At 32.7% G+C, this 27,551-nt stretch overlaps 1 protein-coding gene across 1 annotated transcript in view; it reads right to left on the bottom strand.

Moving 5' to 3' along the window:
• The window catches only part of LOC129316057 (tetratricopeptide repeat protein SKI3), a 108,991-nt gene extending 81,981 nt beyond the window's left edge, over window positions 1-27,010 (bottom strand). The window contains 1 exon segment of the mRNA XM_054960304.1: window positions 26,949-27,010. The gene's annotated coding sequence lies outside the window, so the exon portion shown is untranslated.
• Between the last annotated feature and the right edge of the window lie 541 nt (window positions 27,011-27,551).

The following is a 27,551-nucleotide window of genomic DNA, read 5'->3' as shown; positions in this document are numbered from 1 at the left end:
TTACCAAATGGCATCATGGTTGGAAAAGGTATGTGGCAACCCCAAAATGAAATCCATGGAGATGCAATCCTATTTTCACATAGTGATCTCCTATGGTTGTAATAACCTTAAGGGTTTCTGATTTTTTATCTTCACCTTCTAACAAGTCAGATATTGTGAAACATGTTTTGTCACATCTCTTTTTATACCGAGCCATTACTATTGACTCTTTATGTCTTAGTACATTTTGGTGGCACCCAGGTGGATAATGAACTTGCTCTAATTAGATTTTCCTAAAATGGTCTCCTTTATCTCCTTATTATCATGCACATACACCCAATTCTTATATACCACAAATCCATCATCATTGGACCAAAAATATATGGTCTTCTTCACCTCAATATCCTCTCAAATCCCTAAAACAGATTTGTCTTCTAACTGTGCTTTCCTTAACTCCTTCCATAATTCATTGGTTATTACTGTCATATTCAAGTTATATGTAGCAAAGTCTGGGCTATTGTGATGCTTTCTAGAAAAATCTTTGAGCAATTGTTGTTCATGCATTATCAGCCACACCATGTGGAATGTCTTATAACTCAAGACATCAACCACTATGTTAGCCTTCCTTGGATGGTATTTTAATTCAGAGTTGTAGTCTTTTAGAAACTCTATCCATCCTCCGTCGTCTTATGTTTAGTTTTTTCTAGTTAATAAGATACTTGAGACTCTTGTGGTCATTGAACATTTCAAAATGTGAACCATAAAGATAATGCCTTCATATCTTCAGAGCAAATACAATAACCACTAGTTCAAGATCACAAGTTGTATAGGCGCATAGGCCATAATTCTGTTGTCTTGCATCAATACATATCCTAGTCTATTAAGTAAAGCATCAATATAAATCATGTATGGCCATTTGGGATATGGAATGGTTAACACTAGTGGGGTTGTCAATTTCTCCTTCAAAGTATGGAATTCTTTCTTATACTTATTAGTCTAAATAAATCGTTGATCCTTCTCATCAATTTGGACAATGTAGAAGCTATATGGGAGAACCCTTAGATGAACCTCTAGTAATAACAAACTAAACCTAAGAAACTTTTGATTTCTATTTGACCAAGGCTAATTGCACACCTATCAAAATAGTACTAGTTTAAACCTTAATGTAGTAGAGGGTCAACCCTAGGTCATCTCCTAGTGAGCATCTCAATTCAATTATTAAGTTACCTAGTGAACAAATTATAGAAGTGTTTAAAGAGGTTAGCTACCAACTAAAATGCTTAAACCTATACTAAAGAGTGAATGAAGTAAATAACCTTTAATGAAGTGGAACCCTAGAGTTTAGATAGTGGAAGAATTATTATCTTTCTTATTTTTTACAGCTTTTATGAGTTGGTTCTCTTCTTGGTTGTGTAGAAGCTCTCTATAAAGGCTATCTTAGAAAACTTAATCTAGCTAGTTCAATTCTCTAAGTCATTAACAAATGTCCTTAGGTTATTTTCCTAGTTTGATTTTAGAATGACCAAGTGTTTAGTTAGAGAAAAACCCAAATGAAACCGTGGCTATTCAATGGCTAGATTGAACCCCAAAACTATGAAAAGCTCTCTCTAATATCTCCACCTTTACCCACAAGACTATGTAAGAATAAAGCAAGACAAACATCAATAGAAAACATAAGACAATGCATATTTCTAATGATGACCAAATCAAACCAAGTATTTCACATGAATATAGTCAACCAAACAAGTATCTTTCATTACATCAAGATTAATTCAAACTAGAATTACAAACCAATGATAGAATAACCTTAGACTAAGTTGTTAAATATCAAATCAAAGAAGAGAAACTAAGATAAAAAAATGTCTTAGCCATGTGAAGCCCAACGATTCATCTCCCATCCCTCTTCTCTCTAGGATCCCTTAAGAAATCTAGCCAACAATTATCATCTTCAAAGCTTCAAGGTAGGAACCAACTTGGCCATGACATTTCATCTTCTTCTAATAATGATATGAGCCTTCAATCCTTGTTTTGATTAAAGAATTTGGATGATAATTAGAAGACGAGAAGAATGAAGGTGGTTTTATTTGATTTGGATAAGAAATGAGAGATATATGGGTGATTGATTGGATAGGAAAATTGAAGAACAAGTGAGAAAGTGAGAGAAAATGTTTGAATGTGGAAAATGAGTGATAGATCTGAATGGGAAGTGATTTGTACGAAAATGGCTAAGTGAAAATAAGAGAAAAGTGATGGAAACTTACAAAGTGGTTATGGTCTTCAACTATTATCCCACTTAGCCGAAACTAACTATGAAAATGGAGGGAAATTGGTGACAATTCCAATGCTAAACTTGATCCAATGCAATGCACTATTCTAAGCCTAATTTACACCTATAAAGTTTGAATAGGTCATGCGTCTTAAGCCCTTTAGAAGCCTCCTTTGGTTGCTTTGAATTATGTCTTCAATTATCACATTAATCCACTTAAATCACAATTAAATCAAATAATCAAATAACCATAGTATGACATTTATTTAATTGAACTAAGGTAAAAAGACTTAATTCACCCAAAGTGATAACATGACTAAGAGAAAATGAATATAAAAGCCTCATAAGACATAAGTGTAGACAAGCACACGTTTGAATTAAAATCAAAGACTAAATGGAAATCCTTAAGTAGACAACCTCAAAATGTTATCTTTTTCTAATAACTCTCAATCTAGGATGAATCAATAAAAAATAATTTGACCAATCATCTTAGCCCATTAAAAGACAAATCTCAAGATTAACCTTATTTTGGTGAAAAAGAATATTTTATGACCAAAATACCCCTAATGTATGTAACTGAATAGTTGGGCAATTTGCATTAAGAATGTGATACGAATGCATATGGAGACTCTTAATGTCTATAAAATAGTCTTAGTTAGCTAATAAATGTGTGTAAATAATATGTCTTATCATTGTTATTGAAGTCGGTTTCTTACATTGTAGTATTGTATCAATGTTGTGAGGATTTGCTGCTATGCCATTAGCTGAGACAACATGGCTTAGAAACTTCATCTCACGCAGCCAAAACTCACACTTGATCAACTTGGCATGTAACTTATGCTTTTTCAAGACTTGTAGCACTATTCTTAGATGTTTCACATGTTCCTCCTAGTGTCTAGAGTAAATTAGGATATCATCAATGAAGACCACCATAATCTTGTCTAAATAGGGTCTGAATATCTTGTTTATATAATTCATGAAAATTATGAGTGCATTCATTAATGTAAAGGGCATCACTAGGAATTTATAATGCCCAAATCTTGTCTAGAAAGTGGTCTTAGGCATATCATCCGCCTTTACCCTCAACTGATGGTAACTGAACCTCAAATCAATTTTTGAAAATACAGTAGCTCTAGCTAGTTGATCAAGCCAGTCATCAAGCTGTGGCAGTAGATATTTGTTCTTTATCATTACCCTATTTAGTTACCTGTAATCAATGCATAGCCATATACGTCCATTCTTCTTATTCATAAATAAAATAAGAAATCACCATGGCAATATGCTTACCAAATGAATCCCTTTTCTAACAATTCTTCCAATTGCTTTTTTGATTCTACTAGCTTTGTAGAGCCATACAGTACAAATCCTAAGAGATGGGATCAGTACCAGGTACTAGGTTGATTGAGGACTCTACTTCTCTTTTTGGTGGTAATTAATCTTGACATCTTATTAGCAAAAACTCCTAGAAATTCATTTACAACCCCAATTCGATCAATCCCACCATCATAAACTTCATGTGTAGAAAAGTAGACCATAAATGCTTAACAACCATCTTGAACAGATCTCTCCACTTGAACTGCTAACAAAAACTTGGGGTTTTTGAATTAATTGAAAATAGTTGTTGATCAGCTTTAGGAGAAATTGCATATTGATAATAAGATTATTTTCTTGTCATAATCTAAAGTTGCTTCATTAGGAGACAACCAATTCATACCCACAATCATATCAATATCACTCATGGGTAAGCAAATCAAATAAATACCACTTATGGGTAAGCAAATCAAATCAATAGTCATTACTCTATCGCTAAATTTCAATTATAAGTTCAGACAAGCTCAATTGATTTTTACAAAGGCGCCAACTAGTGTGGATACATTCATAGAAAATAGTATTCCAAGCACATGTAGATTTAATCTTTTTGCACATTTATCAGAAATAAAAGAGTGTATGGCACTGAAATCAAACAAAACATTTATTTAGTTACCACAAAGTGAGATTTTACTTTTAATCAGCTTAGGAGATGCCTCAGCCTCTTCCTTAGACATAGTGAAGACTCATCCTAGAATAGCAGATCTTTAATATGGGGCAGGGATGTTCTCTAAGCAATACTTGGCAATGTGCCCAACCTTAGGACACTTGAAGCCAGCCCAGTACTACCCTTGATGAAGTGTCTTGCATTTGTTGCATTGTGAGGCTCTCACTGGTCTAGTCATAAAAGTAGTTATGGACCCTTGTTGGGATGTCGAGTACGTGCACTGTCTATACTCCTTAGGTCATTGTTCCTTTATTTAGATCCTTTTGACTAGGACCCTTTTGGAAACCCTTCCTCTTACTTCCACTAGCACTATACCCTTTAGATGCACTTGGGGTAAAACCCAACTTCTTACTCACTTTTCCCATGACCCATAAATGATGAGAATCTGCCCTGGCTATCCCTTCTCTTATCCTCCACAACTTGGGCCCATCTAGCTATAACCTTGAATTTGTTGCTCATTGTAACATCCTAAAACTTCAAATCTAGAAAAATGGATTAATTAAGGGATAAATTAGTTAAAAATATGATTAATTTATTTAATTATGTTTTTGGATGGCTAATTGGATTTTTAGGTCATATTTGGCTCTAAATTGAGATAGAATGAAAGTCGGATCAAGTCGGGAAGCATCAGGGGGAGAAAAATCAAGTTGTTGCTCGTTGGGCCATGAGCCACGGCTTGCGTGGCATGCACTATGGCACATGGCACAGCAGACAACTTAAAATTTCGGGAATCAGCAGAAAAAAATTAGATTTTGAGTTGGAAAACCTAGAGCACGAAGGGGGCAACTTTGGACACTACTAGGGCATCAATTTGGAAGGATTTTAAAGATGATTTGAGCCTTCAAACTCTTGGGTAAGTTTCCTATCTTCTTCTCTACCTTTTCATCTCATTTTTCGTGGGATTTGGAAGAGTGAGAATTTGGTTTGATTGAATTAAGCCATTAGTCAATGTTTTGAATGTTTCTATTGACTTTAAAGGTTTAATTTAGGTTTATTGATCTTAGATATGTGGTAATAGGAAGCTATTTTCTTGTTTGGTGAATTTTGGATTAAGCTCCAACTTGACCATAGGGTGTTGAAGTGTAATAAGTTGAGATATTGAGTTTTATGTTGTGATAGAGTTAGAAAGAGACTTAAAGGAGTGGTGTGAACAAATTCTAACCTTGACAAATCTATTTGTTGAGAATTTGAGTGAGAAGTGGAAGAATTGGGAGGTTATTATTAGCTAATAGTGCTTGTGTTAATTGAAAATTAACATATAGTACTTGTTGATATAGATTGTGGTGTGAGAAGACTTACCTTGACACAAGAAGAGAATTTTGTACCACGGGTAACCCTTTTAGTAACAAAAGGGTTGAGATAACTAGATAATTTTCATTGTTTATTACCTTGTATAAGTTATTCTCAAGTTGCTTTTCTATGATTTGTTGAGTATATATGCATAAACTCTTTAAAGGTTAACTATTTTAGAAAAAGTGGAGTATTAGTTTGTAAAATTCTATATTTTTGAAGTAAATGGAAAGATTTTGTTATACTTGTTTGAAAAGTTGTTTATGCATGGTCATGTGGAGATATATAGTGAAATGTGGCATATTAGAGGGTGGGAGGTCACCCTAGTGGAGATAGTGAAGATTAAGTCCATATGGCATTGCTAGTACCTCGAGACACCAGGTACAGCATTTACTCTCCTTAGTGCTTGAAAATGGGTGCGATGTTAGAGACTTACTCTCCTTAGTACCCAAAAGGGTGCGAAGTTGGAGATTATGCTACTTAGCATCCGTAGGATACGGTGTTAGAGTAACGACACCCCAATTACTTGTAATAGGGAGAAATAGTAGTCCAGAAGTAGTTTAGGACACCTTGGCCAGGTAGTCCTACCATGAATGGTGAGCTTGGGGACCATACATGTGGTTTGGTTCTGTGAAATAGCCTACTGGTTCGGTCAGGAGTATTGGAGGACCGGATGGTTAGGGATCATGCATGCAAATTTATGGTAATATTATATGATGTGATTATGTTACTCATTTTAATACTTGTTTATAACTTGGCTTGTTAATCAATAATGTAGATTATCTTAGTTACTGAAATTTTTATCTCACCCCGTGGATTATCATTTTACAGGTGCTACCAGTAAGACTGAGCCAGGGAGGGAATCGGGCAGGGGTTAGCATATCTGCTACACTCTTTGTAAAGCCCAATTTTTGGTTTGAGTGGTGTACATAAACTTGTTATATGATATTATATGTTGCCAACTAGGAATGTATATCATTTTGATTGGTTGCACTTGTTTCATACTATGTTGTTTTGTATTTTAGCCCAATACGGTATGTGATGTGAATATGTGAGAATTTTTGTGGTGATGGGCTAAAATACTAATACAAGTATAAGGAATGTTTTATCTAAGTGGTGATAATGTCTTGGTACTGTATTATGTGGCAATAGAGGCCAAATAGTGCTTGTAGTGCTAATTATGCATTTTGGCCATATTGGGCAAAATGGCCATTGAGTGGCCAAATTTTGTGTGGGGTATGTTTTTGTGTGTTTGATTGGTCACTCAAATGTATTTTAGTCCATTAGACTTGGTTCAAGCCTTACAATGGGCTAATGGTATAAGTTATGAGTTTTGGATACTTGGATAGTTGAAAATTTCTTTGAAAATTTGACTTTTGCATCCGAATGTCTAAAATTCTCATACGGTATCGGATCGTAACGTATACCATTAGTTAGCTTATTGAATAAGCTTTGCGTGGGTGCTTGAATCACTCTAATCGGATATCGGATGTGAAAATGGCGCTCGTTCGAAGTTTGTCCAGAAAAACTGTCATGACAGCATTGCTGTCATGGACAGGTGCGTCGTAACGCATTTCGCGCAAGTCGTGGCATACGGTACAGCAAGAAAACATAGCATTTTGTGCCACAAGCTGTGGCGCACTGCAGCATGAACCAAAACACTCAAAAATGACATTTTTGGCCTTGTTTTGAAGTGGTTTGATTCCCAAAACTTTTCCATGCTCCAATACCTATATAAATCATTAAGTTTGAGCTCAAACTATCAATTTAAAGGGTTTTTATGGGATCCCAAATATTCCTCAATTATTTTTAAAAGAATATTAGTTTTAACCTTTTTATATATAATGTGAGATTAGGAGCAAATCCTTGCTCCTAATTATGATTGGTTGTTGTGATTGTGTGGTGAATTTTGGTAATGTCAAGGTGGACATTACACTCATAACTTCAAAGGAGGTGATATCAAATGTAACATCTTGAAATTTTAATCCAAGAATTAATTACTAATTAAAGGGTAAATTAGTAATTTAGTGAATTAATTATATAATTAAGATTTTGGGTAGCAATTTGAGGTTTTAGCTCGTTGTATTATTGAATAGATAGTATCGGTGAAAGAATGGCATTCTGAAGTAAAGTATGCTAGTAGGGTAGAATTTTTTTCACTATGCCATATGTCACGACATATGCTTCATGTGCCATAGTGTATGGCGCAAAATTTGCTTAAGTTAGATGTGACTTAGCTCACAAAGTAGAGAGGAAAAAGAGAAAGGAAGCATGGTGGAGAGGCGAAGAGAGGGAGCTGTGCTAGGGCAAGGAAATTTGAATACTCGAGAGATATTTCTGACCTGTCGCTTATTAGGTAACTTTCGTACCACCTTAAGCTCTTATTCTACTCTAATTTTTCTTATTTTGAGTTATAGAGAAATTAAATCAAAGAGTTTTATGGGGTTGTTTCTTATCCTTTGGTTATTAAAGGACTCTTCGAAGTTAGATCAAGATTTTGTGACTGGTTTGGAAGTTAATAGCTAAGCTTTGAAGTTATAACCTTAATTTAGCCAAAATTAATAATTTAAAGTAAAGCAAGTAATTTGGGCTAAGCCTGATAGGCTAGCCCGAACCCGTCCGAAAAATTTAGGATCGAGCCTAAACAAATATAATTTTTTAATGTTTGGGCCTATTTAGGCCACCCGAATTGGGATTAGGCTTGACCCAAATATTTGAATAAAAAATTATATAAAATATAATAAATATTAATTAATTCTTTAAGTTTTATATTATTTTATACTAAAATACCATATATTTGAGTGCATTACTATAATTATTTTTTAAAAAATAAAAAATATTTATATTTTCATATTTTTAATCAATAAAACATCTCAAAATAATATTTAAAATATATTTTAATATTGATTTTTATATTTTAAGACCCAATTTTTTTAAAAAATTTTGAATCCTATAAATCAGTTGCATATCCAAAAAAATATATTTTATATTTTTTATAATATAAGATAATTAATTTAAAGTAAAAATAAAATTTAAAATAATTTTAAAAATAACATCCGACCATGTACAAATTCTTGACTCTACTACTAGATAAACATAATAAATAGAACAATATTCTTGGAGAATTATTTTGTTATTGTCCATGCCAGACTTAGTTAAAAATTAACTAAAGTAAATACCTGTTATATGTAGGAGTTAAACAATATAAAAAATTAAAGAAAAATAGTTCCAAAAAAGTAATATTTTACTCATAATTAAATGATTTTATTTTATATAATATAATGATAGTTATTTTTTTATATTCTAAAAAATAAAAAGCACAGTTTATCTAAAAATTATTAAAAACTTTGAACTAATCGGGACAATTATTTTAAGTTAGTGGTCAAAACATGAATTTAGATCAATTTGATCATAATTAAAATAATATAATTTAATTAAAATATATAAAATATTTATATATAACCAGAACAAAACAATATTTATACAATTAAAACATTAATTAATTTATAAGTAAAGAAAACATTTATGAATAAATTATACACAATACAACAAAACAATAATAGAGCTACTTAAGTACAAGGTTGATAAGTTATTATTTTTTATTTTATTATTTTAAAATTAAAATAATATTTTATACTTAAAGAATTATTTAAAAATTAAAATTGATTCAAAAAATAAAGAAAAAATATTTTTAAAAAATTTTGGGTTTTTGGACTAGCTCGAATAAGCCAGAAGCTCAAAGGTGTTAGGGTCAGACTTAGTTATATGGGTTTTTTAGAAGGATAAAATACTTTAAGCTCAATCCAAATAAGCTCGGCTCGCTTAAACTACCAGCTCTATTTTAAAGAGGCCGAGAGTTTGATAAAAAGTGTGTAAAGGCTTAGGAAAAGTGATAAGAGGACTTAGTAAGATGATAAGAACTTAAGATCAGTAAACGAAAGCATTTGGATGCTTAACTGTGACAATTAGTATTTTTAGTCACTTCGTTAAGTTGACTTATAGTGCTAACTAGCCTTTACTACCTTGTTAATTATGTAAATTCAATATTATTTAGCAAAACAAAGTTTCATTTAGATTAACATCATGTACATTCTAGAAAATGAAGAAACATATTACAGAGAGATGTTTCATTACTTATTGAATTACATGTGAAGTGAAACATGTTCAAACATAATTAAAAACAAGCACATATTAAACTAAGTTCTTAAATATCTCTCTGTAAACAACATTTGTTTTGGTATATGTCCCATGAGGCAGTAAAATCTTCAACCCTTCCTTGCCCTTAACTTTACATAATGAACCAAATAGCTGACCATTTGTGAAAATTGGTTTTGGCAAATAGAATCCAACATTGCACAATAATTGCCTTTGACCTTTGTTAATTGTCATTGCAAATGAAATAGTAATTGAGAATTGTCTTCTTTGCATGTAAAAGGGTCATCTACTTTCAGAGGAATTCATTTTCATTCTATGAGTTAACACTTTCTCATTTTGCTTTGAATCATTCAAAGTTATAGCATCAAAATAAAGAACAAAATAAATTAGTATATAATCATCTCTTGTAGTTTCTACTTTATTGGTGACTTTTAGATTCTCACTTTAATATTAAAGTACAAAAAAGTGTCCAAGCCAAGTTTTAAAGACATACTCCTTTAGCTTCTGCTTTATTCTTTTGCCATTTACTAAAGCTTTTGCTTCTTTAGATTATGTAACATCTTGGTTTTTTCTAATCCTGTAATTAGTTACTAATCAGGGGTGAATTAGTAATTAGTAAGTGATTAGAGATTTGGATGATACTTGATGATTCGACTCATTGGGATGTTAAATGAATAGATATGGGTAAAGTGATCGTGTCTCGGAATAAAGTGTGTGCACACAGTGAGGATCTTTCTTGCTGTGCCACGTTGTGGTGCATGAACCAAAAACTTGGCTGATAAGTTCGTGTCACACTCATAGAAAACAGAAGAAAGAAGCAAAGAAATGAGAGAGAGTGTGGGGAAGAAGGGAGTAGCTATTAAGGCAAGAATTCTTGGGAGCACAGAAGAGATTTTTGACCAATAGCTTATCGGATAAGTTTCGTACAGTCCTTACATTCAATTCTACTCTAACTTCTCTTAGTATAAGTTATAAAAAAATTAAATTGGAGAAATTTAAAGGGTTAGTTCCTTACCCAATAGTAATAAAAAAGTTCTTGAAAGTTAAATTAAGGGTTTGTAATTGGTTTGAGTTGAATGGTAAAGCTTTGAAGCTATAGGCTCAAATTTGGCCCTAATTCAACGAGAATGGGGTGGAAATTAGGTAGAAATGGAATGGGATTGATAGAAGTGATAGAAAGTGATAATCGAGGAATAATGAAACTAGATTGGCTAAGTAAAAAGGAATCGGATGGCTAATTATAGCCTTAATTGAAAATTAAGTAGTTTTGATCAATTAAATCAATTGACTAATAGCGCCAATGGTGTGTAAATTGATGTGTTCCATGTGTATGGTAAGAAAAAAAGCTTGTAGAGGCACATTAGCGACTATGAAAGTCCACAAGTAACCTTTCTTGTAATAGAAGGGTTGAGGTAACTGAATAACTTCTTTTGTTTGATTATCTATTGTAACTGTTTGAAAGCATGAGTATTAACGGATGAAAATATTTTAGAATGAGCATGTTTGCTAAGAGAATGTTTAATGCATGAAAATGATTTCTACAAAATTGAGTTTATGGAATTGCATGTTTTGTAGTTATATATATATAGGGTTATATATATATATATATGAAAAGGTGATTTATACGAAAGTATAATCCTAGAGTGAGAGTTCACCCATAGGGAGAAGTAGAGAAAGACAAATGGCATTATTTTCCTTAATACTTGACAGGGTTTGGTGTTAGAAAATTGTATCTTATAATGCCTTTCGAGGTGTGGTGTTGGAGATTATTTCCTAACTACCTATTAAAGTGCAACGTTGGAGATTTGGACTCCTTTGTATCGATGTGATGTGGTGTTGGAGTCAACAATAACCTATTGCGTGTAATGGGGCAAACCATAGTTTAAAAGTGAGATAGAATACCTTTAGCTGGCTGTTTCTACAGCTAAAGGTGAGCTTAGGACTAATGAATGTGTGTACATTAATCTAAGGCGAGCCTATGATTTCAAGTCAGGGTAATTTGGAGGTTCGGATGGTAGTGATCATGCTATAAGATAAATGTGGTGAAATGTTGTGAAAGTGGTGATTAGTAGTAAAACACTATACTGATGGTGATTTGAAATGAAATCCACGATATATGATATGTTTAAATGTGTATTATGTCATACTTGCCTATAGTTGTATATGATAGTCAATAGTAGATACTTATTTTGTTATTGAGATTATTATCTCACCCAATGGTTACATTTTTACAGGTCAAAGTAGTAAGCCGGGCAAGGGAAAAAAGTCAGGACTAGCTTAAAGTTGTTAAAGCCATGTGAACTCGGAGTTTTGTATAATGAACTTGATCCTTTATGAATGATGTGTATATAAGTTGCCATAGGATTTGCATGCATGTTTTGAGTTGTGATATGGTGAAATATGAAGTGAATTTGCTATAATATTATAGTGAAAATGGCTAGAGGAATGTTTTATGTTAAGTTGTGAAAAGTTCATATTTGTGGAAATGGGCTGTTGATTGGCTAAATCTTAATTTATGTATATATATGATATAACATGTGATTAATTAGGTGTATTAGGTCCTTTTAGACTTGGTTTAAAGGCCAAGAATGGTCTAGTAAGACAATGTGATTGATTTGAGCGCTTGGGTGCATTAAAGTTTTAGAAAAAGCAACTTTTTGCACCTAAGTGTCTAATTTTCATTGGATCGTTGGATCGTATCTAAACTTTTGTCATTATTTAGCCTATGAAATAAGTTTCATGTGGGCGCTTGAACCACTCTAATTGGATGTCATATATAAAAACAGCATATACCGAAAGTTCTCTCAACAAACTGTCAAATGACAGTTACAAAAAATGTCATGTGCATCACGGCGCACGGCGAGCTTATGCCACAGTGCATGACACAGAGAGGAGCTGCTTGTGGCTTTGTGCTACATGCCATGACATATGGATCGGTTTGTGACTTTATTTCTTTGTTTTGAAAGCATGCATGGACTCTAATAAATGCTTATGTTATCTTTGCCGTGCTATGCTCTTTTTAGTATTATATTATGATGATTTTCAAAATGAATCTTAAGCCTAAGCTTTTCATATAGTTTGTTTTCATAGTACGGTGATTATATTAATTCTCTCCTTATATCATGTTGATATAAAGGGAGGGTTACAATTTGATAATAGTTTCTCAAGTTCTGTAACCTAATTGTGGTGATTGTTTCTTGTGTTCATTTTTAGATATGGCAACTTATCCTTGTTTATTACACAACTCTTTCCCTTATATTCACTTTTCCTTATTCTTTTTGTCCTTAAGAAGGGAGAAATAGTATATCATAAGGAGAAGTACTTGTGCTAGAAGTGCCTATTCTAGATGAGCTAATGAGGAGGATAAAAAACAAGAAGTTTAGCTGGTTCAGCCTCAACCAAGAGACAGGCATGATGAGTTACTAGAAGAGCTAAAAAATATGATGGTAGATATAAGGCAAACATTTCGGGATCATGATACGATCTTGAGAGGTAGAGAGCAAGAAGAGAGAGTTGAAGCTTAGAATGTTCTGGTTCAAGAAGAAGCGCATAGCAGGCCTGGATCGTCTCAGGGTTCAGGTAATCAAGAAGAGGTTCCTAGCATTGATCTATTAATTGATCATGCTTGAAAGACTTTTGTAAGGTTCAACCCATGTACGTTTGATGGCAGTATGAAGGAGGGTGAAGTAGAATTATGGATTGAGTGATTAGAGACCATTTTTGAAGTGGTGGTTTGTACGATTGAGTAGAAAGTTGTCCTGGCTATAGTACAGTTAGTTGGGTCTGCGAAGTGGTGGTGAGAATTTGTAAAACTAACCATTGGTACTCGTTTGATCTGGAGGAATTCAAGAAGATATTCTTCGATCAAGGTTTCCTAGTTTCTTTCAGAATAGAGAAAGAGGAGGAATTTCATTTGTTCAAGCAAGGAGATTTGGATGAGGAGGAGTTCATTAGAAGATTTAATAATTTATCCATTTACTTTACCTACCTCCAGCACAGTAATGACACTAAGTGGAAGGTTGAGAGATTGTTATAGAAATGAGATCTAAGTATTGACAGCAGATTGCCTTGTTTGATGTAACAACATATGAAGACATATGCCACAAATTGAGAGTAGTAGCCAGGCATGGTAGAGAGGCAAAAGCTGAGAGAAGGTAAGACAGTGTAGGGAGATTCTCATCCCCTTTGGGTTCAATAGGCGGAGTTCCAAAAAAGCCTGGGTACAATTATGGCAGTTCCAATTCTTTTAGAATGAAGGGTTTCAGTAAGTGTAGAGGGGATCAGTGTAAAGAAGTGGAGGTGTGAGGATTGGACCTCTATAGTCTTCGAGGCAAGCGTCCAATGTTCTAGTACTGACCTTGAGTACTGGAAGGTCGCCTCAGTGTAGTATTTATGGCCAATCTAATCCAAGATGATGTTGGACTTGCTTTAAGTGTGGTAAATTAGGATATTTGGCAAGGCAGTGCCTCGAAGGTAGAGTTGAGGGGATTGAGCAAAGATCTACTATTCCTGGCCGAGTGTTTACAATTACACAGGAAGAAGCTAGAGCCTCTCCGAACTTAATTAGAGGTATGATTTCTATAGGTAGTCACCTAGTGGAGGCATTGTTTGATTCGGGTGCCGCACATTCCTTTGTGTCTGAGGAGTGTGTGGACAGATTAAAATTGTCTTTGCAAGAGTTACCCGCATTTATTAGAGTAACTATGCCTACAGGATCATCTAGTATCACTATTAGAGCTTGTCAAGGTGCGAAAATTCAATTTGAAGGTAGAATTTCGAAGGTTGATTTGATTTGCATCCTTATGAAGGGAGTAGATGTAATTACTGACATGGACTAGCTAGTAACAAATAATGCTACACTTGACTGTGCTAGAAAGGTGGTGCCATTACTAATGTTGTCAGCAACCATTAAGCAGTACAAGTTTTTATCTATGAATAGTGTAGAAAAGTTGATTCGGCAGGGTTATGATGCTTATATGGTATTTTTCACTTCCAGTACAGTCTATAACAGTGGAGTTGAGAAGATCAGGGTAGTGAGTCAGTTTTCGGAGGTGATTTCTGATGAGATGACTCGATTACCTCCTAAAAGAGAAGTGGAATTCTCAATTGATTTGGTTCCTAAAATTGAACCAATATCAAAGGCCCCGTATCGAATGTTGCCATTAGAATTAGCAGAGCTGAAGAAGCAGATCAAAGACTTGCTGGACAAGGGGTTTATTAGACCGAGCGTATCACCTTATGGGTCACCAGTGCTATTTGTAAAGAAAAAGATGGTAGTTTGAGTCTTTGTATTGGCTACAAGCAGTTAAACAAGGTGATGATGAAGAACAAGTATCCTTTACCAAGGATAGATGATCTTTTGAATCAATTGGCTTGTGCCTCAGTCTTGTTAAAATAGATTTAATGACAGGGTATCATCATGCATTTACATCACATACAAGCATACTTAAAAGTTAATATATCTTATTCGATGAACTCAAATTACGAGTTTGCTTGAAAGAAATAAAATATACTTAAACAATATACAATTCCTACGAATTAAAAATCATTAATATGCATTACAAGCATTCTTGAAAAGAAAATGAAATAATAAAAATTATATATAGCTAAGATACAAGCATTCTTAATAAGATTCAAGCGACGTATGAATTTCTAATAAATAAATTTATTGTTATACGCATTTGATATCACATAGAGTTTGCATACATATGGAAAGAAACCTTGAGTTACCTATTCTCCCAAGTTTACAGGTAGTAACACAGAAGTCCAATTAAGAGCTATCAGTTAGAGTCTACAAGAATTACACACATATAACAATATTAATTTATAATTTAACGCCGCCAAAACTAACTCAAGGCTCTTCTAAAGTTATTCTAAATTTACTCTAGGATCTTAAAGCTATTTTAGAGAACCCAAAATTCTCTTTTAAATCTATATTCCTTTGTATAAACCTTGCTTCTCAATGTCTATGACTCTAGTAGATTTTCCTTTTTTAATAGCTCAAAAGTATTTATTTAAAGCCACTATACAGCTCAAATATTTTCCCTCATTGGCCCCAAACCTTAATCTAGGAGTCCTTTGATTTAATAAAAAATTTATATTTAGATATTGAATGTCTCAAAAACCTTGAAATAGATGAAGCTATATTATTAGAGTAATCCTCTATCAACAAAAATACCCAAAATTCTAAATAAAGTACTCTCTTAGATTTCTCACCTTCAAAAATCTAAAAAATAACGAGGTAGATAAATAAAATAAAAATTTTAGAATGCTTGCTCATTCTTAAAAAGTCTTAACTCACCCTTGAACTATGTTTTTAGCAACCGTAATCCAAAATTAGTCTCTGTTCTATGACGCTGGTGTTCTCTTTCCCTCATTCGCTCCTTGGGTGCGCTGTGCTTGAGAAATTGTGTGTTTAGGGGATGGGTTGTTTAGGTGTAGTAATTAATGGAATGATTTATAGGCTGTGGCCCACACCCAATTCTTTCTTCTTCTATTTTTTTTTTTACTTTTATACAATACATATTATGTTATAAATAAATACATATACAGACTTACGTGTGTGTGTATTCATGGATTTGCTTTTAATCATTTACTGTTTCTCTTACACACACACACGTGTATGTGTTATATATATATATATTAATTTAATTTATTATTATCATTATTATTATTATTATTTTGGTTTAGAACTAAATTCTTATAATTTATTTTATTTTGCATAAATTCTTTATTTTAAATTAATTAACTTATTTCTAAATTCTAACCCTCTAAATAATCACTAATTTCCTATACTTCAAAACTTATTGTGCCTCAAAATTTCTTATAATTAATTCAATATCTGGTAATTATAATTCAGGATGTTACAACTTACCCATGGCAAATCCTAGCCCTAAACCCGTTAGCTATTGGTGGACTGCTCGAGTTGCTCTTACAGCAAGAGCGAGTTGTTGTGTTCTGGCAGAGGACCGGACTAGGAACGAGCTCCCTTCCTCAAGCATCAAACAGTCGACTCAAAATTGGTATAGATAAGGGAAATTTGACTGTTTAATTAAAACAAAGCATTGTGATGGTCATTGCTGATGTTGACACTATAACATCTGGGAAATGTAAGCATGATTAATTAGGTTAATACGGGTAATTAGTGGATTGAATGTGTAGCTAGAGGGGTCTAATTGGTGTATTTGATTATTATTTTGGCCCTAAATGTGGTCCAAAGTGAGCTGGACCATTCGGGCAAGGAAAGAAGAGGAAAAAGTGAAAAAAAGTGCTCTATGCCACATGCCACAATGTGTGGATGATCTACCGCTATGCACATAGGCAATCAGCATGAGACTAGACTTCTATGTGTTATAAGCCATAGCGCATTGTGCATTCGTTGCGACGTATAGTCAAAATTTTGACTTTATCAGTTCGTGTCTACGTGAGAAAATAGAGAAGAGGGAAAGGAGAAAACAAAAGCATGACTTTGGTTTTGCTAAGGCATGACATTGGAGATCATTGGTGGTAATTTGGAGCTCCTAAACACCCAAGGTAAGTAGTTTATGTAACATCCCAATTTAAATTTTAATAGTTAATTTGGGTTAATAGAAATTTTGAAAATATTTAGAGGTAAGCAAATTAGTAGGAGATGATTATTAAATCTAACTTAGGATATAATTATAAATTAAAATTAAAAAATAAAAAAATTAAATTAATTAAAAAAATAAAAAAATAAAAAAATATTATTAAATTATTATTATTATTATAAAAAAAGAGAAAAGGTATGAAAAAAAAACAAACAAACAAAATGAGAAGAACAAGAAAACTTTCGGCCGTGCACGTGTAATCATTATATTTATAAATAATAATAATAATAAAAAAAGAAAGAAGAGAGAGGAAAGAGGAAAATAATAAAAAAAATTTGTGGGACCCACATTCATTTATTTTAAAACCATCGTTCTCTTCTCATTTTTCCTTCATTTCTCTTCTCTTTCGTGTGTGATCAGAGAGAGCGTCTGAGTTAGGTCGTTGGTGTGAAAGATCTGAATTTTTAAGGTAAGAGTTTTTAATAGGATATTTAGGGTGTGATTTTAAGCTTTTCAAGATTAAGTAAGTGTTCTAAAATTTTTTCTTAGTCATCCTTCTTCTTTGGTTTCTGAGTTTGTAGTGGTAGAAAATTTAAGATCTGGAAGAGGGATGAATTTATGTTAAATAAATATGGTTTTTGAGGTTGTCAGTAGTATAATAAATGTTCTAGAGTATAAATTTATTGATGATCTTTGAATTTGTGGCTTATGGATTAAATTCTAAACTAGATCTGAAAATATATGTTGATTTAGATGATTATTTGGGATGAGAAATGAATTATTATGGTTATAGGATTATGATTCTAAGTTAGAGACTCAATTTTTAATTTTTGGGTATTTTAGGTACGAATTTATGAAATAAAAAGAAAATTTTGATAATAGAAATTAATTTAGAAGTTGATTTTTAGATTATTAATGTTTACTGATAATTAAAAGAGGAGTTAAAAATTTTACTTAATAGTATTAACTATAGATTTGTATTAAGATTGAGATTAGAAATTATGTTATATTTTTAATTCTATTATTAGAATTATTTTATTAGTTTCAAAAATTAAAACTAATATTTATAAATAATATGTTATTTGTAGATTGTATTACTGGTGAAGATTGTGGTGAGAGAGAAATTTTTAAGGAATAATTTATTGAAAAAGCCACAAGGTAACCATGCTTTTAATTTGTGATTAGTGTTACTTCATGTTAATTGGGTGATTATTGAGAAAATTATGAATTTTGTAATATTGTATAATTGTGCAATATTATTATGAATTTGTTTAATTATTGTGAGAGGTGTTGGGAGACTTGCTATTATTGTTGTATTTATGTGCCACGTGGTACGCCCCTATTGGAGCTCAATAGGTGGCTTGTAAGGGCTCGGGCTAATCTACCTTTGGCCGAATAATTTAGCATCGAGTGAGGGCTACGGCTCGAGGTTAATGGAGGGATATAAGGATGGTTGTTTGTGTGTATTGTAATATTTCTTATATTTGTTGGAATTATATTATTTTTAATTTATTTTTAATTCTCACTTAGTAAGCACACACTTAACTGTTTGTATATACTATCATAAATTGGCTTTGGTTACTGGGACTTTTGAGTCTCATTATATGGTTAACAATTTTTAGGAGAAGAGCCACGAGTGACACGTGGAGGAGTTCCAGAGGCTTAGTGGTATAGATCCACTATCTCTTTTAGGTATTTAGTTTATGATTTATAATGTGTTATATTGCCAATATTAGAGCTTTTTATTGATTGTCAATTATATGAATATATAAATGTAATCATGTCTTTCAAACTATTTCTATTTTTGGTACAATTTGGATGACTGTAATTTAATATTTGGTTTACTTTGGATTAGTTAAAATGGCATGATTATAAGGACAAATAACTGGCTTGTGTTGAAAATTGACTAAATTGTTTATTTTACTTGTTGGGAGTATAAGGATGGACAAATGTGATTTAATTTACTTGTTGGGAGGATAAGGATGGACAAATGTGATTTAGCCTAATGACATGTGGGAGGTAAAAATTTATCTGAAATGTTATATTGTGTGAGTTGAAGCCAATTATAAAATATTTTATATTGAAATTATTGATATAAAAATGTGTTGGGTGGCTGTAACCCAACTATGGTTAAGTTAAATTATTTAAAAAAAAATTTGGTGTGTTACAGTTTATGCCTTTCTCTTCCCTTTTCAACCATATTTATGAAGAGTAAACTTACAGTTTGAGTTAAGAGATTAATTTTCAGTCCATAGAAGTTATGAGTCCAAATTCATTAGTTAAATGGATATAATGGGAGTTATTTAGGGGATTTAAACCTTACATTGATGATTTTGTGAATGGTTAGTTGGGAGGAACCATTAATATGCGAAATTTGCAATAAATGGGGTGGTTGGGAATGTTTAATGCTCATTGATAATAGGGGTCAATGGAACCTAATAAATCTATTGGGTATGAATGAGTGTAATTTTATGATTTTAATAGGAAGGAATATGTGGAATTTAATGTTGAAAATTCTCAAGAGTGAGATAATGATGACATCCTTGTAATTTGATTGTAGACTATTGACTTTGACACCATTTGAGCTTGGAAAAAGCTTTAAAAGTGTTTATTGCGAATGGTAAACCTTTAACCTTTTGAAGGTTTGAGGTAATTAGGGAAACTTAATTTATATAGTTGAATATTAATTGAATATTTGTTGAAATGGTTGATTTGAAACATAACTGATATTTTAAAATCTTGATGCAAATTGGCATGTTTGATGATATGATATGATTGGAAATGAAATGTATGTTCATTTACATGTGATTAATGATGATGGTTGTGAATATGTGTGCATGTACTATTTGGCATGTGGAGTATAGTAGAGAAAGAGAGTCTTATATGCTTAATGTGATGAGATAAATGTATCAAATGATATTAATTGTCACAAGTGCATAATAAGTGTCAAATGTGTATAGGATAATCATTGGAAGGTATTCGCCTAGGAAGAGGAGTAGTTTGATAAACTCAGGAGGTATTGACAGTGACCGTTGGAATCAAGAGCTTGCCCTAGCACCAACTATTGGAATTGGGAGGTAGTCCTTGTCCTATGATTGATTCAAGATTGTCCCACTTGTTTTATAAGGGACTTAAACCTAACTAGTCTTCGCCAATTCATGAGGAGGCTAGATTAAGGGTGCGACACCTTATGGTTGTTAATATTGGGAAAAACCGTGATACACAAGTGAGTGAGTTGACCCTAATCTGGTAGCTCCTCACGAGTAGAAGGTTGAGTTAGCCCGTGAGGGATATAGCCACTAATTTCATGTTGGAGGTAACAAGAGAGTGAAAGGTTGGCATTTGATCATGTATTTAGACCTAAGCACATGGTTGTTATTATTGTGGTTTGACATGTGTTAAGGGCGCAAAGTTTGCGACCTCATGTTGTGCATAATGGCTAATTGATGATGTTATGTGTTTATGTCCGACCATATGGTTGTTATTGTTGTGGTCATGGCTATATTTATCACGTGTTTTATTTGTGTGTTTATTGTCAATTGCATCAATTTTGAATTGCTATGCAACTATATAGATTAGATGAAACTTGGTTACTAAGTGGTTGTACTCATCTCTCAATTCTCAATATTTTCAGGGCCTACCTCTTCGGATTAAGGTTGAGGAAAACATGCTAAGGCTTAAGATTGTAGAGGAATCCTATTATATGCCTCTTGGTATTGATTTTTGTGTATTAACAATGTTAATTTACCAACTAGGTCATATGCCATTGATTTTGAGCTACTTGCACTATCATTTTATACAAACTGGTGTATTTTATGCCCTAAGTCAGTGAATTCTAGTTGTAAGCCTTGTTTAGGGCCAAAATACTTGTACAAGTAGTGGTATGTGTATTTGGGAGTTGTTTTGAAATGAAAGGAATGATTTGTGCAAAGATTTACTCCCTTTGTGTTTTATGAATTTGGAGTTGAGTGGCAGATTTATGTTGTATGAGTATTAGTGTGGCTGTGGTGCATTACACGAGTCCATTAGGGTCCATTAAGTGTAGTCAAATAGTTGATGTAGGCTTTTAACACTTGTGTGTGAGTTTGGACACCCTTATAATGAGTTTTTGTGAAAAAGTGATGAAAATGGGTTCGGGTGTCTGATTCCTTGTAGAAAATGAGTTTGAGTGTGAAACTTATGCCATTAGCTAAAGCTAGAAGAAAGCTCTATGTAGACATTGAAACCATCTCAATTGGACATCAAATGGTGATTTGAGACACATCAAAAGTTCGCTCCTAGTGCTGTCATTGACAGTAGAATTTATTGTCATTGACAGTAGAATTTATTGTCATATTTCATGCAATGCACCATGGTGCATGACATAAAGGCAGATGATCTGTGGTATATTTGACCCTTAGCCATGGCAAATATGCCATTTTCTACATAATTCATGATTTCAATTTATAAATCTAATGTTTTGTGTCCCATTTGAGTTCCAAGCTTTCGTATTACTTTGAAATCTTGATTTAGGCATAATGAAAGTGTATGAGATTTAATTGTTGAATTTGTTTCTCCCAATTGTTTAAGCGTTCTTCCATTTGAAATCATGCCAACTTGGTTATTTCTAACTATTTTGTCAAATGATTCTGACACCGGTTTTGGATAATGGGGAGAATTAGTAAGGGTAACCTTGCTAGTCTAACCCAAGAATTTATAGACGCAATGTGATATTTGCCTAATGCTTTGAATGTCAAAGTGAAGAAATTCAACAAGTGTGGGCAAACGGTGGGAGTAACTATGACTCTCTTAAGGTAGCTAAATGCCTTGTCATCTAATTAGTGATGTACATGAATGGGTTAACGAGATTCCTATTGTCCTTGTGTACTATCAAGTGAAACCATAGCCAAGGGAACGGGCTTGGTAGAATCAACAGGGAAAGAATACCTTGTTGAGCTCGACTTTAATCCAACTTTGTGAAATGACTTGAAAGGTGTAGGATTAAGTGTGAGCTAAAAAGGACAAAAGTAAAATACAATTACTTTTAATGTTATTTTATTTATTTCGTGAATCAGATGTGGGGCAATGCCCCTCTTTTTGGACCCAAGGTATAAAATCCTAAATTTCTAATTTTGAAACTAATTGCTAATTGAAGGTAAATTAGTAATAAGAGAGTGATTAGTATTTTAGATGACAATTTGGTGTTGACTCCTTGGAATGTTAAATGAATAGATACAAGTGAAAGGATCATGTTGCGAAGTGAAGCGGATGCACGTGATGAAGATTTTCCTCACTGTGCCCTGCACCACGGCTATTCCTGCCTGCGCTATGACATACAGCACAAAAAATTGTTTAATGTGATATGGTCAGGTCGTGAAAATCAAAGAGAGAAGAGGAAGAAGGGCATAGAGAAGATGATAGAAACCTTTGCTCTGCTAGGGCAACTAATTTTGAAGCCTTGGGAGACATTTCCAACTAATAGCTTACCAGGTAAGTTTTGTATTGCCCTTAGCTCTAATTCTATACAAATTTCTCTCAATTTAAGTAATAGAGAAATTGAATCAGAAAGTTTTAAAGGGTTTGTTTCTTGCCCTTTTTCAATGAAAAGGTTCTTGGGAACCAAATTAAGATTTTGTAACTAGTTTAGAGTTAACCAATAAAGTTGACATTGTACGCTCAATGTGACCCTAAACTAGAAAGAAATGAGAATGAGAATTGAGGAGAAAGTGTGTTGGGATTGATAGTAGTGGTGGAAAAGGGTAGTTGGAATTTAATGAGCCTAGATTGACTAAGTGAAAGGGAAAGAATAGTTAAATATGGTTGTAAATGATAATTAGTGCATGTGATCAATTCGATTGATTGACTAAATAGTGCTAATCATGTGTAGATTGCCATGTTGCGTGTGTAACTTGAGAGATAAGACGTGTAGGGACATAGACTTTTAGGAATAATCCATTGATAACCCTTTTCTTGTGATAGAAGGGTTGAGGTAATCGAATAATTTACTCTATATGATTATCTGCCCTAACTATTTATGAGTATGAGTATTGTTACATGAAATTGTTTTAAAATTTGCATTTTTTGAGTAAACGTGTGATTGTGGCATAAAAAGGATTTCAAATAAATGAGTTTGTGAAAATTATATGATTATATAACTACTCATATGGATTTAGTGGTTTGTATACGAGCATGATCATAGGGGTTGGGAGTTCACCCACAAGGAGAAGTAATGAGAAGTCCATATGGCATTATTCTCCTTAGTGCCTGACGGGGTGTGATGTTGAAAAATTTCATCTCTTTAGTATCTATTGAGATGCAGTGTTGGAGATTATCTCCTTAGTGCACATGTAAGTTGTAGTATTAGAGATTAGAGCTACTTAGCATCTATGAGGTGCAGTGTTAGAGTAATGACACCCTAATCATTACGAGTGATGGGGGAAATCATAGTCCCAAAGTGGAACAAAATGCTTTTTGTTAGGTGATTCTACTACTGAAGGTGCACTCAGGTTAATGAGTGTGTATTGGCCTAATAAGAGCCTGTGGTTTCAATCGGAGTGATATGGAGAATCAGATGATAGTTGATCATGCTAGTGGTGATGATTGGCTGTGAAAATGGTTTGATGAAATGAAATTATATTATATGCTTTATTTGAGTACATATATGCAATACTTGTTTACAGTTACATGTGATAGTTAGTAGTAGTAAGTTATTCTATTATTAAGATAATTATCTCATCCCATGGTTACATTTTTATGGCCAAAGTAGTAAACCAGACAAAGGGAAAGACATCGGACTGGTGTAACGGTGCTACTGCCATGTGATTAAGAGTTTATGTAATGAATTTAGTTTTGTTGTACATTTGTAAACGAATAAGTTGCCATAGGATCCATATGTATATTTGGTGGTGAAATATGTTAGCCTTGTGAATCTTAACCTAATTGTGTGAAAAAATGGTGAAATGTGATTATAGGCTAAGATTGCTTTATGTGTGTATGAATATATTGATAGTGGTGAAATTATGAATTAATTGGTCAAAAGTGTGTAAATTAGTCTAGTTGCGAAAAGCAGCCCCTTTTTGTGTAAAAGGATGATTTAGTGGCCCGATTTTGATATGTGTGTCTATATGATGACATTATTGTTTAATCAAGTGTATATAGTCCTTTTAGACTTGGTTCTAAGCCCAAAATGGCCTAATGAGACAACGTGTGTAATTTGAACACTTTGGTACTTGAAATTTTCAAGAAAAGTAACTTTTTATACCTAAGTGTCCAAATCTAGATTGGACCATTGGATCGTGACCAAATATATCATTAGTTAGCTTATGAAATAAGCTTCAAGTGGGTACTTGAATTATTCCAATCAGACGTCGTATGTGAAATTGATGCATGCTAGAAGTTCATTTTTGTCAATTGTCATATGATAGCAGAAAACGTCATGTGCGCCACTAAGCATAGTGCTGCATGCCACAGTGCATGGCACAAATAGGGAGCCCGTGGCTTTGTGCCACATGCCATCACAGCACACTGCCCCTGTTCTAAATTTATTTCCTTGACTTGAATCTTGCATTGTAAGTAATGAATGCATGAGATTGTTTTCCACTCTATACCATCTAATATTTGACTAATTTCAAATGGTTTTAACAAATAAGTCTTGGGTTCCATACATTTTAAATAATTTATTGATTCTGGTTTGTTATACAATATTGTGATTGTGTTAACCCTTCTAATATCAAGTGGATTTTGGGAGAGGTCACACATGACTCGCCCAGCGTGCCAATGGCAAAAGATATTGTTTGGTGCGGAGTTTGGTTAGGTGGCACATTTGTTAAAAGATAACCCAAGTTTCCTAAGATGAGTTCAACAAGATCATAAATCTCATGTGAAACAAAAAGGTAAAAGCTCATTTGATTATGAATTCTAGTACAAATACAAACCATGAAAGTGTGGCCTATCGATCTTTTAGTCCTTCAATATTTGAAGCTAAAAGTGTCAGAAAAGTTACCACAAGGATTCAACAAAGACTCAATCATTAAAGAAACTTAAAAAAACAAAATAATATTTTTTTCAAAACTTTTTGAAAACCAAAAGAAAACAAAACAAAAATATTTTTATCTCTCCCTCACATTTAAATCATATATTGTTCTCAATATAAGCCTAGATTCAAGATATGACAATTTAAGTTCAAAATGAATGCATGAAATAAGTGTAGATATGACAATTTAAGTTCAAAATGAATGCATGAAATAAGTATAAGTGCAAAATTTTTAAGAAATTTTCCTCTTAACTTCCAAGTGCAAAAATTTCCTTCAATAGCTTGGGAATCATAAGAACATTAAGCTCGAGTAGAGAAAAACACCTATATCAAAAGAAGGAGAGTCCTCATCTTAGCCCATAAAATCAAGAATAGAAGATATTTCATCATCATCAAGAATACATTAGAGGAGTGATCTATATCTTTCAAAAATTCATCAATGTCTAAACAATTCACTATTACAAAAAATAGCTTATAGGAGCGCTTAATTTTGGCCAATGGGAGCACTTCAAAAGCATTCCCATATCCAACACTCCTATATATATGGGAGTGCTTTAAAGGTGCTCTTATAGGTCATACATACAGGAGCGCTTTCAAATTAAGCACTCCTGTAGGCTTTAAGCATTTATAAAATCTAAAAACCCCATAAACATACGAGAGCGCTCTTTAAAAATGCACTCCCATATGTTTCATACAAGAGCGCTCTTAATAAGAGCGCTCTTGTAAGTCCTATCATATGGGAGTGCTCTGTAGGTTATGATACAGGAGCACTCTTATTAATAACACTCTTGTAAGTTGCTTTCTACAAGAGTGCTCTTCAAAAGAGTGCTCTTATATGTTAGTCTAAAAGAGCTCTCCCATATCTTTTTTTTTTTCAAATTATCCTTTTGTATATCTTTTACTGATCATTACAAATGACAAATATTCCATACCAATATCAAAAAAATCAACCTAGAAACAAAATAGTTAAATAGTGAAAGTTAAATACAACTAAAGAACTTAAAATTAGAACAAACTTGTTAGCTTATTTAATCTCTAGTTAGTCTATCTTACAAATAAAACTTTTTGATATTTTTCTAATATTAGATGTTATCTATCACAAACAACTAATTATATATTCTGACCACTCCTCAATTACATCTTCTATTTGCTCCATGGTTAAATGCAAAGATCTTGCTCTAGCAAAATACTATAAGAAAAATCAACATATAATAATTTAATATCTATGTTATATGTAAGACATGAATTTAATTTTGAAACACTTACATTTAGCAGAATAATTAACTCTTATTGTGTGATTACTTCTTTCATAAACCTCAAGACATAGTAACCACACTCCTAATTTTTTATTTATGTAGGTACCTATATAAACAATAAAATAAGATGTAACTATCCAAACATGTTAGAAACAAAATGGAACTAATTATCATTTTAGAGATCAAATTATATATAATTTAGATCTACAAATCAAATTTAAAGAAAATCCAGCAGAACCTCTCCTATAACTTAGATGTTCTAGAATTGCCCAGCAATTCTACATCAATCCAAAATAGCATATTCAGAATAAAAGATATAAAATATAGATCAAACAATCATTTGTATACATATATACCAAACATGTTTTATTGAGCAAATAATACAAACCTTTATTTTGCTCCATGTATAATACTCAGCAGGATAACTCTTTTGAGTATTTAGAGGGAGACCTTCACCACCTTAGTAACATGTTACGGCTCTATCAAAATTAAACATACCAACTGAAATTATGACTAATTGTTATAATAAACATGTATATAGAATACAGAATAGAATACTTACTGATTAAATAATATCCTCATATATCCGTAATTCTTGAGCTCATTATCTTTTAATGAGTCAAGATAATAAATTGTAGGGATGAATGGATTGATATAAACAAGCACCCAATGTTGCCTAAAAATGTAAAATATTGTATTTAATCAAATGTCAACCAGATTTAAAGATAGATAATAGCTTACCCTGAATTCTGAGGAGCTAAAAATAACATGTTCTTCTTCTCTTCAGCCTTGAATGCATCAATAGTTTTTTTGAGAATGATGATCAATGTTGTATGTACTTATGTTGTGCGAGCTAATAAATAAATTTTTATCATCAATGAGCCTAACATAACAAATGTATAATACAAATACCTATAATGAATGAACAAAAAATATCATTATAAATAATAAATAAATATCACAATAAGTAATAAAGCTTATAAGATAGTCA

The sequence above is a fragment of the Prosopis cineraria genome, unplaced genomic scaffold, assembly GCF_029017545.1.
Source record: "Prosopis cineraria cultivar Desert tree isolate PC_DT_omini unplaced genomic scaffold, ASM2901754v1 PC7, whole genome shotgun sequence".
Taxonomy (NCBI): domain Eukaryota; kingdom Viridiplantae; phylum Streptophyta; class Magnoliopsida; order Fabales; family Fabaceae; genus Prosopis; species Prosopis cineraria.
The sequence above is the reverse complement of the archived record's forward strand: the minus strand, read 5'-3'. Positions and strand labels throughout refer to the sequence as shown.